Source organism: Macrobrachium rosenbergii, chromosome 15, assembly GCF_040412425.1.
Source record: "Macrobrachium rosenbergii isolate ZJJX-2024 chromosome 15, ASM4041242v1, whole genome shotgun sequence".
In the NCBI taxonomy this organism is placed as follows: domain Eukaryota; kingdom Metazoa; phylum Arthropoda; class Malacostraca; order Decapoda; family Palaemonidae; genus Macrobrachium; species Macrobrachium rosenbergii.
Window position 1 is genome coordinate 28,922,677 of NC_089755.1, and position 14,813 is coordinate 28,937,489.

The 14,813-nt window shown below is 37.4% G+C and overlaps 1 protein-coding gene across 1 annotated transcript in view; it reads right to left on the reverse strand.

The window, feature by feature from the left end:
• The window catches only part of LOC136846487 (uncharacterized), a 114,078-nt gene extending 105,602 nt beyond the window's left edge, over nucleotides 1-8,476 (reverse strand). The window contains exon 1 of the mRNA XM_067117322.1: nucleotides 8,077-8,476. The gene's annotated coding sequence lies outside the window, so the exon portion shown is untranslated. The remainder of the gene's footprint in view (nucleotides 1-8,076) is intronic.
• Between the last annotated feature and the right edge of the window lie 6,337 nt (nucleotides 8,477-14,813).

Consider the following 14,813-nt stretch of genomic DNA (forward strand, 5'->3'; position numbering starts at 1 on the left):
GAGTCTGCTAGACCCATGCGTTTTTTCTTAACCCCAGCAAACGCTTGTACCCATTTGCAGCTGGGTAGGCTGATAAGCGGTAGGCCCGAGTTATTTACTGACCTACAAATGTGGGCAGAGCGCTACACCACAAAGTCACTTAGGAAGATAATATATGTACAGTATATATATCATATATATACTGTATATATATATGTTACAGTCTCAACATGCGTAATCAGTCATTACGCGTAATGAATGAAATTTCAGTCATCACGCGTAATGCACTTAGGGACATTTGATCCCCCCAGGAGCTAGTACTAAACACGGCGAAATACATTTGACCCCCCAGGGACTAGTACTAAACCCGGCGAAACAGTGTAGGTGACTCACTGCTTCGCCGTATTCAGTACTAGCTCCTGGGGGGGGATCAAATGTCCCCTAAGTGCATTACGCGTGATGACTGAAATTTCAGTCATTACGCGTAATGACTGATTACGCATGTTGACTGTAACATATATATCATATATAGGCTATATATATATATATATATATATATATATATATATATATATATATATATATATATATATATATATATATATATATGTAATTGTTTCATCACTTACATACACGTGGATTTTTTATAATCACAAATATCAAGCCACAAATATCCCTTAATATCAAATTCACTATAACTTGGTAATAACTTACAAATGATGAGAATTATAACGGATAAGTGTATCTACCCTGGCCAGAATTCGAGGCTGAGGCAGATTTCCTTATCAAATATTATTCTTCTTGGATGTAGCCTAAGTTATTTACAAGGTACAATGAATTCGACATTAGGGTTATTTGTTTTACATAGCCTATATGTAAAATGAATTAACATTATAGGTTATTTGTTTTATATATGTATATATGTATGTAATATGTATATATATACATATATATATACATATATATATATATATATATATATATATATATATATATATATATATATATATATATATATATATATATGTTACAGTCAACACGCGTAATCAGTCATTACGCGTAATGACTGAAATTTCAGTCATCACGCGTAATGCACTTAGGGGCATTTGATCCCCCAGGAGCTAGTACTAAACATTTATGAAATACATTTGACCCCCAGGGACTAGTACTAAACCCGGCGAAACAGTGTAGGTGATTCACTGTTTCGCCGTGTTTAGTACTAGCTCCTGGGGATCAAATGTCCCCTAAGTGCATTACGCGTGATGACTGATTACGCATGTTGACTGTAACATATATATATATATATATATATATATATATATATATATATATATATATATATATATATATATATATATAAATTTATATATAGCTATATATGTACTGTATAGACTATATATATTTATATATGCTATATATATTTTATATGACTATATATATTATATATACATATATATATATATTTTATGTATGTATATATATATATACATATATAATTCAATATAACACAAAGAAACAAGACACCATGTATAGGGACAGTTCTTGATAGGAAGAGAAGCCACATTTGATTATTCGTAACACACTACCCAGAAACTGGCGTGGGTTTTACATTAGGCTATACAGAATAAAGAGGTGAACACTTGTGTAATACGGCCCAGCCATTGATATAAACATTTGGTCAAACGAAGTCCTCATTATTCAATCGCCAGATGTTCCATCCTACCTTTGGCTTGGAATGAAGATTGATGTATCTAAGGGCCGATAAGGAAATGCCATTCTCTTACTGTGAATGGGATTTGAAATACAGATATTTCATCATCTTCTTAACAAACATTTGTCGTCGTCTAACCCTTTACCCAGATGAACTTTAAATGAAAGAATTCCGATAGAAAAAAAAAAGCTGACTGCCATCCAAATTCTAGATCAGATTTGACAAGATGAAATACTTCTTTCTAATATTCCCGGAATTCCTTCGACTGTTCTCTTTGTGTTACGCGTGATGACGGAATGACCAACGTCATTTAAAAAAAACGATATTAGGAAATCAGAGAGGGGTAAACGTTCCACGTCTTACCAAAGGAAAGCTTATAGCTATCTGTGGTACCTAGACTTCTAGCCTAAATGTTATCTATAGTAATCTAACAAATGAGCCATCTCACAGCAAGGATGTGTAGGCAGGTAGCCGATGACATCAATTACCTCTGAACCAATCACGTCGTTAAGCAGAAAATATTATAAGAAGCACGGCCACCATGTGGGAGAACACACTTCGTAATGACTACTGATATAGAGCCTCACGAGTTGATGAAGAGAAGTCACAGGAAAATTAACCATTCCTCTTTCTGGACGTACAGTGGATTTAGCTATTTTAGTCAATTGAGGAATTTGAACACAACTTTAGGAAGGAACGGAAGTTAGATTTTCATCGAATAGGCAGGATGAATGATAAGATGGGACGGAAGTAGTAGATACTGAATACTGAAATCGGATAACGGCAATTCTAAACTTGGAAGCAAACACACGGCTGAGCCATTGGCGAGCAGTTGTACAAAACTTTCAGTATTATATTTTTTTTTTCCAAAATGAAAACGCACAATGCACTACCTTAAAAGAGATATTGCATCTTGAATGTTAACTCTTTAAACGTACAATACTAAAAAAAAAAAAAAATACCAGTCTACCACGTTGTTCGTTTTCCCCCATTCTCTGATCGAACTACAATCTGGACTTAAAAGTCAAGTTTAAAGATCTTTGGAAGGCCAAACCGGTCAACCTAACCGATCTTTGCATCTCCTGAAACTCGTTTTGATCGACCGCAAGATGCAAACGAGTCTGGCATGTGTTCTCAAGAAATGATCTTTCATAACAATCCACATACATCTCGAGTTCCCATCTCAATAATTTCTTCCTCTGGTTTGACGTGGGTCATTTTTTCTGTCTATTTCCATAATTTCTTTTTTTATCTGGCGAATAGCGTCTGGTTATGGGTTGCATCTTGATGAACTATACCATTTCGTTTCCACTTGCCTCACATTAGCCAAAGTAGGCAATATGCCAAAAATACGACATTTCAACTAAACAAAGATACAAATCCTTCCAAATCGGCAAACCAACAAGCACTACTGCTTCAAAGATCAAACAGCAGAAGAGCATATGACTCAAACATCGAAGGAAAGCACAAGCGCTGACCCTTGCATCATCAAGATCACGGCGCTTGAATAACTGCCATCCCACGTAGTCTTGCCCTAATAATCTCTGATGCCCCAAGAAGCGACTGAACGGAATCAGAGCAATCGAACCTTTGCTGTACATTGTGTGTGGGATAAGCGTTGGGGTGCATGTACTTTAAGTGGCTTGCGGAATTTCCCTGACAAACAATGTTCGCTCAGTTTTAACCCAGGCAGCCACACGGCTGGAGTCCCTTTGAATATCCAGCCGGTAAATCCAGTTCACGCCCAACGTAACTAAAAAGGATTTTGGGAGATGACGAAATGAAAGGTGCAGGAGGAGGTGGGTTGAATAAAGGGGACCCTCGACCAATCTCAACCACCCTGACCCAGTTAGATTCTTGCTTGCAAATCATGACGCGTATTATCACGCACTTCGCCAGCCATGATGCCTTGCTTTCTCAAACAGTAATGTGGATGACAATGAGAATGCTAATGGGGGAACCGCCTAGTTCGACTAGAAGTAAGACAAGAGGTGATTAGCAACCATTTCTGGCTACTGATTTCCCAAGTACCCTTATATATACTTTCTTGTGCCGGAAGAGCGCTTACCAAAGCATGCATTTCTTGAAAACAGAACATGCTGTAAGACCAAACTGAGTTTTACCATGAAAAGCTTTCACGGCATCATATATGATATATTATCTTGGCTCTGCAAAATAAAACACAAAATGTTTACGATTAACGAGTGAAAATGTTACGAACACAAACGTGTGTACATATATATATATATATATATATATATATATATATATATATATATATATATATATATATATATATATATATATATATATATATATAAACACCCTTTGTGCAACAGTGACAAGCTTGCTAACTAAAGGTTGTCCTCAAGTTTAAATTATGAGGGAGCAGACAACCGAAAGTGATTAGGCAACAGCTAACAAATGGTGTGAGGAACCCAAGAGCTTCAAGGATTGAGCGAGTTGGTTAAGTTCACCTAAAAACTAGTCCCCCACTGTAAACCAAAGCATTGATGATCTACCAAGTAACAGAGGAATCGTAGCGAATCGCATTCAATAATGGATAACATATCGATTGCGACCTCACCCCAGGAGCTAAAAAAAGTGTGGTGATGCAACCCGTGTTGGTAAGCACTGCTTTCACTGAAACATTCCACTGTAATTAGAAACTTGATAACGGTTTAGGATATCGAATGAACTTACCCTTAACCTCCATTTTTATCTTAAAATCATTTCTGGTAACCCTCCTCCCTCTCACCTTCCAGCCACGCAATAGTCCTACAATCGAAGGACCCAACCGCAATTTATACAATTATTCCTAACAAAAATGAATATTATGAAACAAAAATACTCATGTCCACTGCAGTTTTATTCCGCAATTCAAATGGCGTAAACAAATTATATGATTTTCTTGGTGTTTTAAACAATCAACGTTATAGGTCAAATTCATATTTGTTTCTCTTAGCCGACGCCCTGATTTAAGTAGTATGCAAGTAACGAAATGAAAATGAATTACTAGAACAGCTGACTAATAGTTCAGTGTGGTCTGGTTGGTTACGAAAGAAAACACTGTGTACCTTTATAAACCACATTTCCGAATCATATTGGTTATTGTACTTGCGGAAGGACAATTACTCATGTTTCCTTCTATTCCATATAATTTACACTAGTAACAAATCCGCAGGCCTCGTAAAATATATCGTTAAATGTATTAATCAAAATTTATTAGTACATTAAGGAAAATTTTTCCCCCCTATAACTTAAATTTGAACTAAGTATCGGGCTATTTTAAATTTAGTACTGACTACATCGCCGTCCTCAGATAATTTCAAAATGTCAGTTACAACGAATTATTTAAAAAAAGTCAATTACAAAGAATTATTTAAAAATGTATGACAAAGAATTATTTAAAAATGTCAATTACAATGTCTTAGCATTTCTCTGACCAAGAATAAAATGTTCTAAATACGGCGCCAACTGGTAGGCCTAAATGTTCAACGGTTGTCTTTAAGCACTTTAACAAAATTGTACTGGAAAGGAGAATATTCGCATATTAGAATTCAACACGTATATCAAGTCAGGACCCAGTGATCTAAGTATATTATGTGTGAGGACGTCAAGTTTAAATTAGACTCGCTAGTCATTTAAACATTTTGCTTATGAAAGTTTCTGCACTAGATGATAAGCCTTTGCGGCATAATTTGTTTTTGAGGCCCTAAAAATACATAGGCACGGAAGCTTAGGTTGTGTTGATTTTCTTTCATGTACTTTTTTTCTGGTTGCCTGATTCTCCCAGAAGTCTTTTCCAAAGGTTTCTATATAAAAATTAGCAGGAACCTTTGCGGAATGATTTTCTATCACTTTTCTGCACGTGTATGCATCACCAATTTAAGCGTTCGACTCTCAGACTGACTTACAACCATTTTTCGTTCCTTTTCCAATTTCATTACATATAATTTTCGTAAGGATAATTCTGGTTAAGACCTGATATTGCATTCATGGATATGCCCTTTACGCAAAATCTCCTCTATCAAACTATTTTTACCAGCAATGAATTTGTTAAACGCCACGATTTCAACCAACTTGTTTTTGGCATACTGATTAAATGCAGATGAAAGCCCTACAAAGTTTAAAAGTTAGACTACGGTGAGTAGAGTAGGCCCACACGTTAAAATCATCACTTGAAAAACGCTATCTAAATTATTCCATGACAAACTATATGATTATTTAACTTTCCTCCGAGTCTACTGGAATGAAACACACTAGTAAGCAGTAGTATCGAGATTTGAGAGAGAGAGTTACCAGTTGTCATAAGCCCTTTTCATAACTCACTTCAGAATTCATTCTTGGTGCCTATATTCAATTCTCTTCTCCAAAGAAATGGAGAAGGGTCAGATTGTGGCGTACACTTAAGAAGCCGTATATTTTAGGCAGACCTTTTTCGTTTACACATTCTGCCAAAAGGAATTTTAGATTTTAGTGAAGGCTGTGGCCATTCACTTCCTTATCCAGCTTACTAAGGATGGCCTTCACTTCAGGGTGGAGAAGGAAAATTGTGGAGAAATAAAATAAATCATATATACATATATATACAGTACATGTATGAACATATATGCATCTAGTGTATATACACATATATAGGCCTACATGTACATATATGTATATATCTATATATATAAGTATATACACTATATGTATATATATACATATATATATATACATATATATATATATATATATATATATATATATATATATATATATATATATATATATATATATATATATGCATAGAGAGAGAGAGAGAGAGAGAGAGAGAGAGAGAGAGAGAGAGAGAGAGAGAGAGAGAGAGAGAGAGAGCCTTGCGTTTCATATGCTTTTTCCCCTTTCAGGAGGGGTGGGGCCTTTAAGCTTTCAGCAATTATGGATGAGGTTGCTTATCCTGCTGAGGCTTTTAGCCATATACATCTGGCTTGACTGGTAGGCGGCAGGAAGTTAGTCAAACCACAAACATTGCAAATCCCTGCCCAGTGCTCTGAGCAACACTGTTTGTGTTACTAACTGGTTCTTTCTGTTTGAGTATCGTTATTTGCTGACCAAATGCAAAGCTACATGCTACGGAGTACATATTAAGACGGTTTAGACACTGAATATTTTTTTTTTTTTTAAACAGCTCACGATTTTGTGTCACTTTTTCGTTAGTGACTAGTCTTTTTTGGGGGTTATTTGATGGTAGATTGCAACTTTCTTTTCCGTTGCCGTTATTAATTAAAAAACCTGGATACTGAATTTCCCACTTTTCCGTTGTCTTGATATTTATAATTAGTTAATGGTTGTCGCAATCAGTCTAGTTCTGTTAGCGGATTTTCCATCACTGCCGTGAGTGAACTGCCAGTTCAGGTATGCACAAATGATCGATGATTTACGTGACTTGTTTATTTTCCTACGTCGGTCAGGTACCCTCCGACATCATTTTGTGGATTTGAAAAATTCACGATGAATGCTCCAAGCTTATCACTCTCCGGGAACGGAAAATTAAAAACATCTTGGTCAATGCCACTGTATGATGGAAATAAACGCAACCATTACACCAATATGGACGACGAATCTGAATTTATAGCGCCGAAAAAAAGCCAAAACGATAAAGCTAAAAATATTCCTTTTCGTTAAATTACCTCGAGAATTACATTCTTTCAAAATTTAATTACGATAAGCTAAAAATATAAATCACATAACTAGGCCTATATAGGAATAATGAATCTCAAGCTAGCGACATACAATCCTACACAGTAACTAAGAAGCATATATTATTTAACTAGACTAGCAATAACGCTTTTAAAATATTTACACGGCGCCAAGACTATGCAGAACTTCTCACATCAGCGTACGTTGACAACACCATGGTGAGCGCAAGTCACGCACACATAAGAGAGAGAGAGAGAGAGAGAGAGAGAGAGAGAGAGAGAGAGAGAGAGAGAGAGATATTCTTTTGTTAACCTCGAGGAGCAAAAACTGGTCAATTTCTGTCTGTAATGTCATTTTGGGAATCATAAATACGGCAACCGTTATCTTACTGTAACGTCAATATCACCCACGTCTGATTGTTCAAGGTTCGTTAGGGGTTGGGGGGACGCGATCTCGATTCGTGATGACAATTTCAGGTTATGTTTTAACTACTGAAATGTTATCTGTCATTCGGCCTCAATTGATAAAGCTGGCTGTAAAAGTAAAGGGAATTAATAAACCCTTGAAAATGGAGGACAAATTTGCCCACTGGCTCGTTCATCGTAGGCGTACCATCAACTCCAGGGTGGTTCACGAGTAATCTGCAGCTGTTTTTGGCGAAGATTATAAGCTATGTGGAAACTCTCGGCCTCAAAACTCACCTTTCTGTTGAAATTTGGAATTTTCGCCGTTTTCCTCACGTGAAGCGAAACAAATGAAAAGTTTCCAGACGTCCAAGATATTTCCCACAGATAATCCTTGCCATGACAAGTCACAAAGACAAGCAAAAGTAGGCTAATACTTTTTTGTAATTTTGTTTCCCTCGTAGATTCATTTCCAGTGCAAAAGTACAACTCAAAATCACACTTTCAATTCAAGACATCACATGGGATTCGCAAGAATATTCCGAAGGACGGTGGATCGCAGCCAATCGAAGCAGAAAAAGTTTAACGCCATATATATTCCAGGAACACAGGGTCACACACGAATACACCCGGCCACGACAACAGTTGCACGTCAACTAAACTATCTATACCTTCTTACCTTACCTTAGTTAATGGCGAATCGGCAACTCCAAGTCACTTTCCGAGTCAAACAGGTACCTTCCCCCAAGCACCAACACCCCACCCCCATCAGCCGGCCCCCTCTTCCCTCACCCTTTCCCGACTCGCAAAGAGAGAAAACTTAACCAAGGACCACCCCGTCCCTTCCCCCGGCCTCATTCCCCCTCCTCCACCAAGGGCAGCTTTATCTCACCTGCTGCAAACTGTTGTGTCAACAAGCAGTGTATTATTTTCTCGAAGAAATACGATGCTGACTTGTAGCTGTGTTTACAGTGACTTACTTTCTTTACTTCAGTATATTAGCAAATTATGCGTAACTGACGTCTAACATGAAAATTAATTGCCATCATTGTCTTCGTGAGACGGTTATGATTGGGGGCGGATGCAGATTAGACCTAGGACTGAAGAAACGTGGCGTATGCGCCATTGAAAATTAATTGATGAACTTAATTGCAGAGACCTACAAGGAGTAGTTATTTTCACTGCCTTATTTGATAACAGCTCTGCAACGCCATTAGATACCTTTCTTTCAAACGAATCATCATTAAATTGAGTATACGATCATTAAACATTCAACGGGAAAAGGTATCTTGATTCCTTCTGATAAAATTATTTTTGTTTTCACTTGCTCATGTGATGTAATAGTTATTTATCTGTACAACAAAAGGAAGTGAAAAAATCACAGGCCATCACTACAATGTTTAATTTATTGATAAAAGAAATATTGAATTTATAAAACTAATCACTGTCTACAGTTTCATACAATGAGTCTAAAATTCTTGAATTCGTGCGTAAACATAATCGTTCAACTGTTAGATACTAATACTAAACAAAATAAAGTCAAAGTTTATAAAATGATGTCTGTAACAAAAATATAAAAATTTTGCAAAGTTCAAAGCAGATCTTAATTTTAAATTAGTTTCTTTTGGTTACCTTTGTAGCTCTGTGAAGTATCTTGCTTGTATAAGGCCAGTCTAACGAAGCAGGGTGATGTCACCAATGATGTCAGCGAGAAGTTATAACAGTGGGCGGTAATGACAGGGACTGTTAACCTGGCCAAAAGATATTTTTTTTTTTTTTTTTTTAGTTTCGTGAGGTATTCATTACGTTTAACCCAAATTTGCTTCTTCACTATTCATTCTCTTGATCAACTTCGCCATAGAAAACGAGAGATTATAATGTTTTGCTGAGTTAGTTGGTGTTAGCAAAATATCTCAAGAGCGGATGAACACACTTTGTGGAACTTGATGGAAAACGTTCGTCAGGTCACTAGCTCCAGATAATCAGCTCCTGTGGGCTATCGATGAAAGTTTATGTCACCATAAAGCTAGAGCCCAAACTTCATCAAATTCCCTTGAAAATCTGTTATCTGGAAACAGAAATTGACCTAGTGAAGGTTTTCATCAAATTGCATCAAAATCTGTTCATCTCTTCTCGAGGTATATTATGAAAGAACTGACGCAGACAGAGGTGAAAAACGTATCTGCTCCTGGGGTTTAGCATTTATGGCTGTATGCACTCTCTGAATAACCCTCACCAGGTAATCAGAATTTTGGGTGTAACGGTAAAGAGCCGATAATTCGACACAGTCTCTGCGCATCTATCGACCAAAAACTCATTTGACAGTTTTTAAAATAGTTACAACTACAAATGAAAGAAGGCAGTAACGGACCCCCAAAGCTGAGGAGTATCCCGAAGGATCCGCAGAAGGAAGGGCGTTTTCAGGAGACATCAAGGGTGTGAGGCTCCTGTGGGTAACATATATCTTTTATTTATCTGTATATATATTTTTGCAAGAATGTAAGAAAACATCCTTAAGTGGAAGGTATTATTTTCATATAGCAAAGGCACACAAAAGCAGCACCTTGTTGAAGTATAACAAAATACCTGGTGTCACTTCCAAGGACTACTTTTTCCTTTAGTAACTCTCCTGTACAGAAGTGTCATGGGCCAAGTGTTGCTATTAAATCTGATTAAAGGTGTGAAGGTTGTCACCTCACTGTAGCAAAGGCTAGGAAGCTGACAATAGTTGAACACGCAGTGTGCACATTCTTTTAGCCCTTCTGAGAGGCTTCACCTCACTGGACCTTGCGTAATTGTTACTCTAACACTTCTCTTCTAATCCCTAGACAATGTAACATCATATCAAGAGCTGTAAATAATTTAGATGTTTGCTGCAGCAATTGGTCTCTTCTTAATTAACTTACAATCTGTTTCAATGGGCAGTCCACCACTAGTAAATTTAATAGTTTGCCTGATATCCCTTGACACTCCGTGCCACTTGATTGTGTTTACTGATTTTTATGCATTCACATGCAAGTAAAGTAAATTCCTCTTTTGACAATAATATTCTTTTTTCGGGCTTTTACAAGATAGTTTTAGTCCTTTTCAATCTTGAAGATGTTAACTATAACAGACACCAGAAAATAAAAACCCCCTCGTTTTCTATTATTTGAGAAGGGTGCTAATTGTGCAAGCAAGCCGGATTGGAATTCACCCATCAGCAGGAGAGTACAGCAGTTGAAAAATTGAATTACAGGACCCAAGAGCTGTATAGGAACCATCCCTCTCATCATACGCTAACCTTTATTAACTCTGCACACCTGCCTTTCATCCATAACGGATTTACACTCCTTCATCCTCCCTAACTTCAGTGTTGTTGTCTTTGATTTATTACCTCTTATGCAGCAGCAGCAATTTTAAGAAAGGCAAGTCCCAACCACAAAATAGCTTGATGTCCCTATCTTGAAGGTGACATCATCATAATTCAGACACTTCCAACGCAGGCTCTCCACTCCTAGACTGCCACTGGACCCCTCTTAGATCCACCAGATATTGCTGAGAGGTACATGGGACAAATGTTAGGCTACGGTTCAAGTGCTGAAAACTTTTGGTTATCCAAATCCTCAGAAAGTGTACTTACATTATTATGTTAAGCTGTTTTCCCAACAGGAACTTTCACTCCACAGCCACCAATGTTTTTATGTCAAGGATTTGAATATCAGCAATTGTTCATTTGCAGTAACTAACATAGTACTCAAGAGTATCCATACAAGTGCAAAAGGAGAGGACTTTCATCTCCAAGATTCTTCAGGTGCAAGGAACCAAACATGCGTGATTAGAAAGAAATACAAAACTAGGCTAGATAAGACAGCCAAGATGAGGGGTACAGTACCCGCCCTTATCCAGCAGATTCCCATACCAGCAGCTAGACATCAGAGGGCTGTGCTGAAGCCTGTCTCTGATCTCACAGCAAGGGAACGTCTGATGCCTATACCTTTGAGGCCACCATGCTCTTTTCAGATTTTACAAAATCTTGTTTTAAACAAACATATCACATGCACTGCCATAAATTGTCGGATCATAAAAGTCAGATTTTCTGCGAGACGATCAACACTAATAATAGATTTATGTATAATCTTTTACATTAAGACTTTCGATGACCTCATTTTCTGCTGAGTGTTGTCTGTACTGTAGATATAATGGAACCTTTTGTTACTCTTCAAGACAGTTTAAAATCTAGCTCTGTCAGTCGTAAAGGTTCTATAGTAAGAAAATGTAGTAGTCTTATCTCTCTCTCTCTCTCTCTCTCTCTCTCTCTCTCTCTCTCTCTCTCTCTCTCTCTCAAACCGTTTATTAGCCATACCTTTGCTGTTCTTGATAACTATCCACTTACTTATCAGTCTTAGGCTGACACCTGTTGATAGGCCCCTTTCAGCGTCAAAACTGCAGTTTTTCCTTTGAATATCTGACCACTTTCTAATCTCCCTTTCATTTTCTAAGTCGTGTAACCAAGAGACTTTCCTTAGAAACCAAAACTTACTGCACTAAATAGCAGATTAAGTGAGGAACGACAGTAACTGGTACGAGAAATATGGTGATGAGAGTTGGATTCCTGATAATAAGGCTATGGTGCGAATGGACTGAGGAAATGCGTCGAAAGCACAACACATGGATGAGCTATTTAGATAAGAAGACAAGAAAGAAGTGATAAAGAAATGCAAATGGGAAATAATAGGGAGAAAACACAGTTTTATTAGAAAAGTTTAATGGCAGCAAAATGATATGAAGAGAGAGTTTCTGCCGAAACATGAATATTATGGCAAAATTACTTATTATTATTATTATAACTACTGAGCATTATTTTCTCAATGGGTTGATTTCGGTTCTAAGTACAAAAACATGAATTCAAACAGAAATATGTACAACAGAGTCGATACTGACCTTTATACCACGATTCTAAGTGTCAAATAAAAAAGAAAGACATTATAGATGAAGAGATTTTATGACTAAAATCAAACTAAATAAGAAAATTGCCAAGCTAGATTCTCACCATTAGGGAGGCATCGGCTTGCAACAGCACACTCAACCGATTACATATCCTCTGATATACATACCAGGAAGATTTTATTCAGATCCCGCTCTCTTCCTCCCACTCCACCGGCCCCCCAAAATAAATTAAAAGTTCAGTAACTACAACATCCTTATATTTTAATAGTGGGGAGAGAGAGAGAGAGAGAGAGAGAGAGAGAGAGAGAGAGACCAAAAGGAGGAAAAATCGGAAATTTCGAAAATGGCATTCAATTTTAACCTTGGCAACTCATTTCGGGTTGAAACCACGCAGACAGAGAGAGAGAGAGAGAGAGAGAGAGAGAGAGAGAGAGAGAGGAGGAAATAATAGATCATTATGATAAAAAAAAGAGCCCAGCCGCGCTCAAAAATAAGATAGACCCAATTTCTGGCCCGGAGGGCACTCCAGGCTTGGTTTCCAACGATTTTGGCATTTCTGGAACCTTGTCTGGAAGTAGGTCCAGTTTCGTCCCTTAGATACCAATTTTGAGACAGGAACTCAATTTCAGCCGTACAGTAATGATGTTATTCGAAATATTTCAAACACATGCTAGAAAGTTATTAGAAAACGTAATACCAAATGACATGCATACACAAATAAAAGAATTTAACCTTGAAAAGATGTTATTTCCTGAAGGTTATAGAGGTGTTTGATACTTGAGTGTAAAGGGAAAAACAAATCAGTATCTTTTGATTTGAAATGAAATTGTGGATCATTCATTTATGGCAAGAGGAAAACCACTTAGAAAGCTGCATAAACGGAAAATTGAGGAGAAGAAACCTTGAGGTAGAAAAAAATGACAAATGAATTCATTTAGATAAGGTATATATAAGGCAAGGAATGTAAAGCATCTTTATGAATATAGAATACTACAAATGATATAAAACACATACAAATGCATTGTACAAATATACACAAACTCTTAATCACTTGGCAAGATATTCTCTGCATTATGATATGATTTAAGCCATACAATTTATTGTACTAATTCCTAAGCATTAACGAAAAAAATATTTGCTTAAAAACAAATTTGCGTCCAACCAAATTTAACGTTTAAAATACTTTCATTGTGCTTCCAAAATAACGGATGACATGTTACAAATTAATTGATATTGCTTTGAGATTATAAATGTAAATTACCCATGGAAAGCAGTTTTGAGATGTTTATGGAATCTGTAATAATAAAAAATCTGAGTGGATCTTGTCTGTCCTCCCCAGGTGACAGTAGGGGAGACATGACACAGCCACCCATCCCCTGCAAACCGGTTTGTCCTACCCGGGTGGGGGCGGGGTAGGTAGGGGAACGGAGGGTAGGGGAGACATCCACCCTCCTCCTGCAAACCTGTTTGTCCGCCCTGGGTGTGGGCGGGGGTAGGTAAGGGATCTCACCAACAGGACGACGCTGAATCCGGAGCATTCCTTATGTCAGTGCTGAAGTACAGTGCGAAAGAAGTAAACCCCTCCCCCTAATCCCTCCCCCAAAACTACCCCAGCCACTAATCTCCAAGAGCCCTCTCGGAGTGATCAGGTGAGCGTCAAACGGGAATAAGATTACTGTGGGTGGTCTTTGGAAAACTCATTCCCAGGAATGTAAAGAAGCCATAGTTTGTCCTCGCTGTCAGTTAGAGGGGTTTTATCGACCCCTGGAATGTCAGGGTTACTCTAATCTGCAGCGGGGGAAGTCGCATGGTGCAGTAAGCTTCAATTATCAGGAGGATAATTAAATCTCGGTAGCAGGAATTCGTTGTTGAAAAAGTTAAACTCCATTTTTTTTTTAAATTAATGAGAAGGCCGTAACGCCAAAGGTCCTGAATAGTAACGGCAATAGTAGCTAAGAAAATTACATTATCTTGCGAATAAAGTAGAAAATAAAATCAAGTTACTATTGATGAAAGTAGACGACGCTGACGGTAGATTCAAATTACAGCCGTAATAGTTGGTTCGTCTTAGAAATGAAATGAACTGTATAGTTATTCAGATTAAC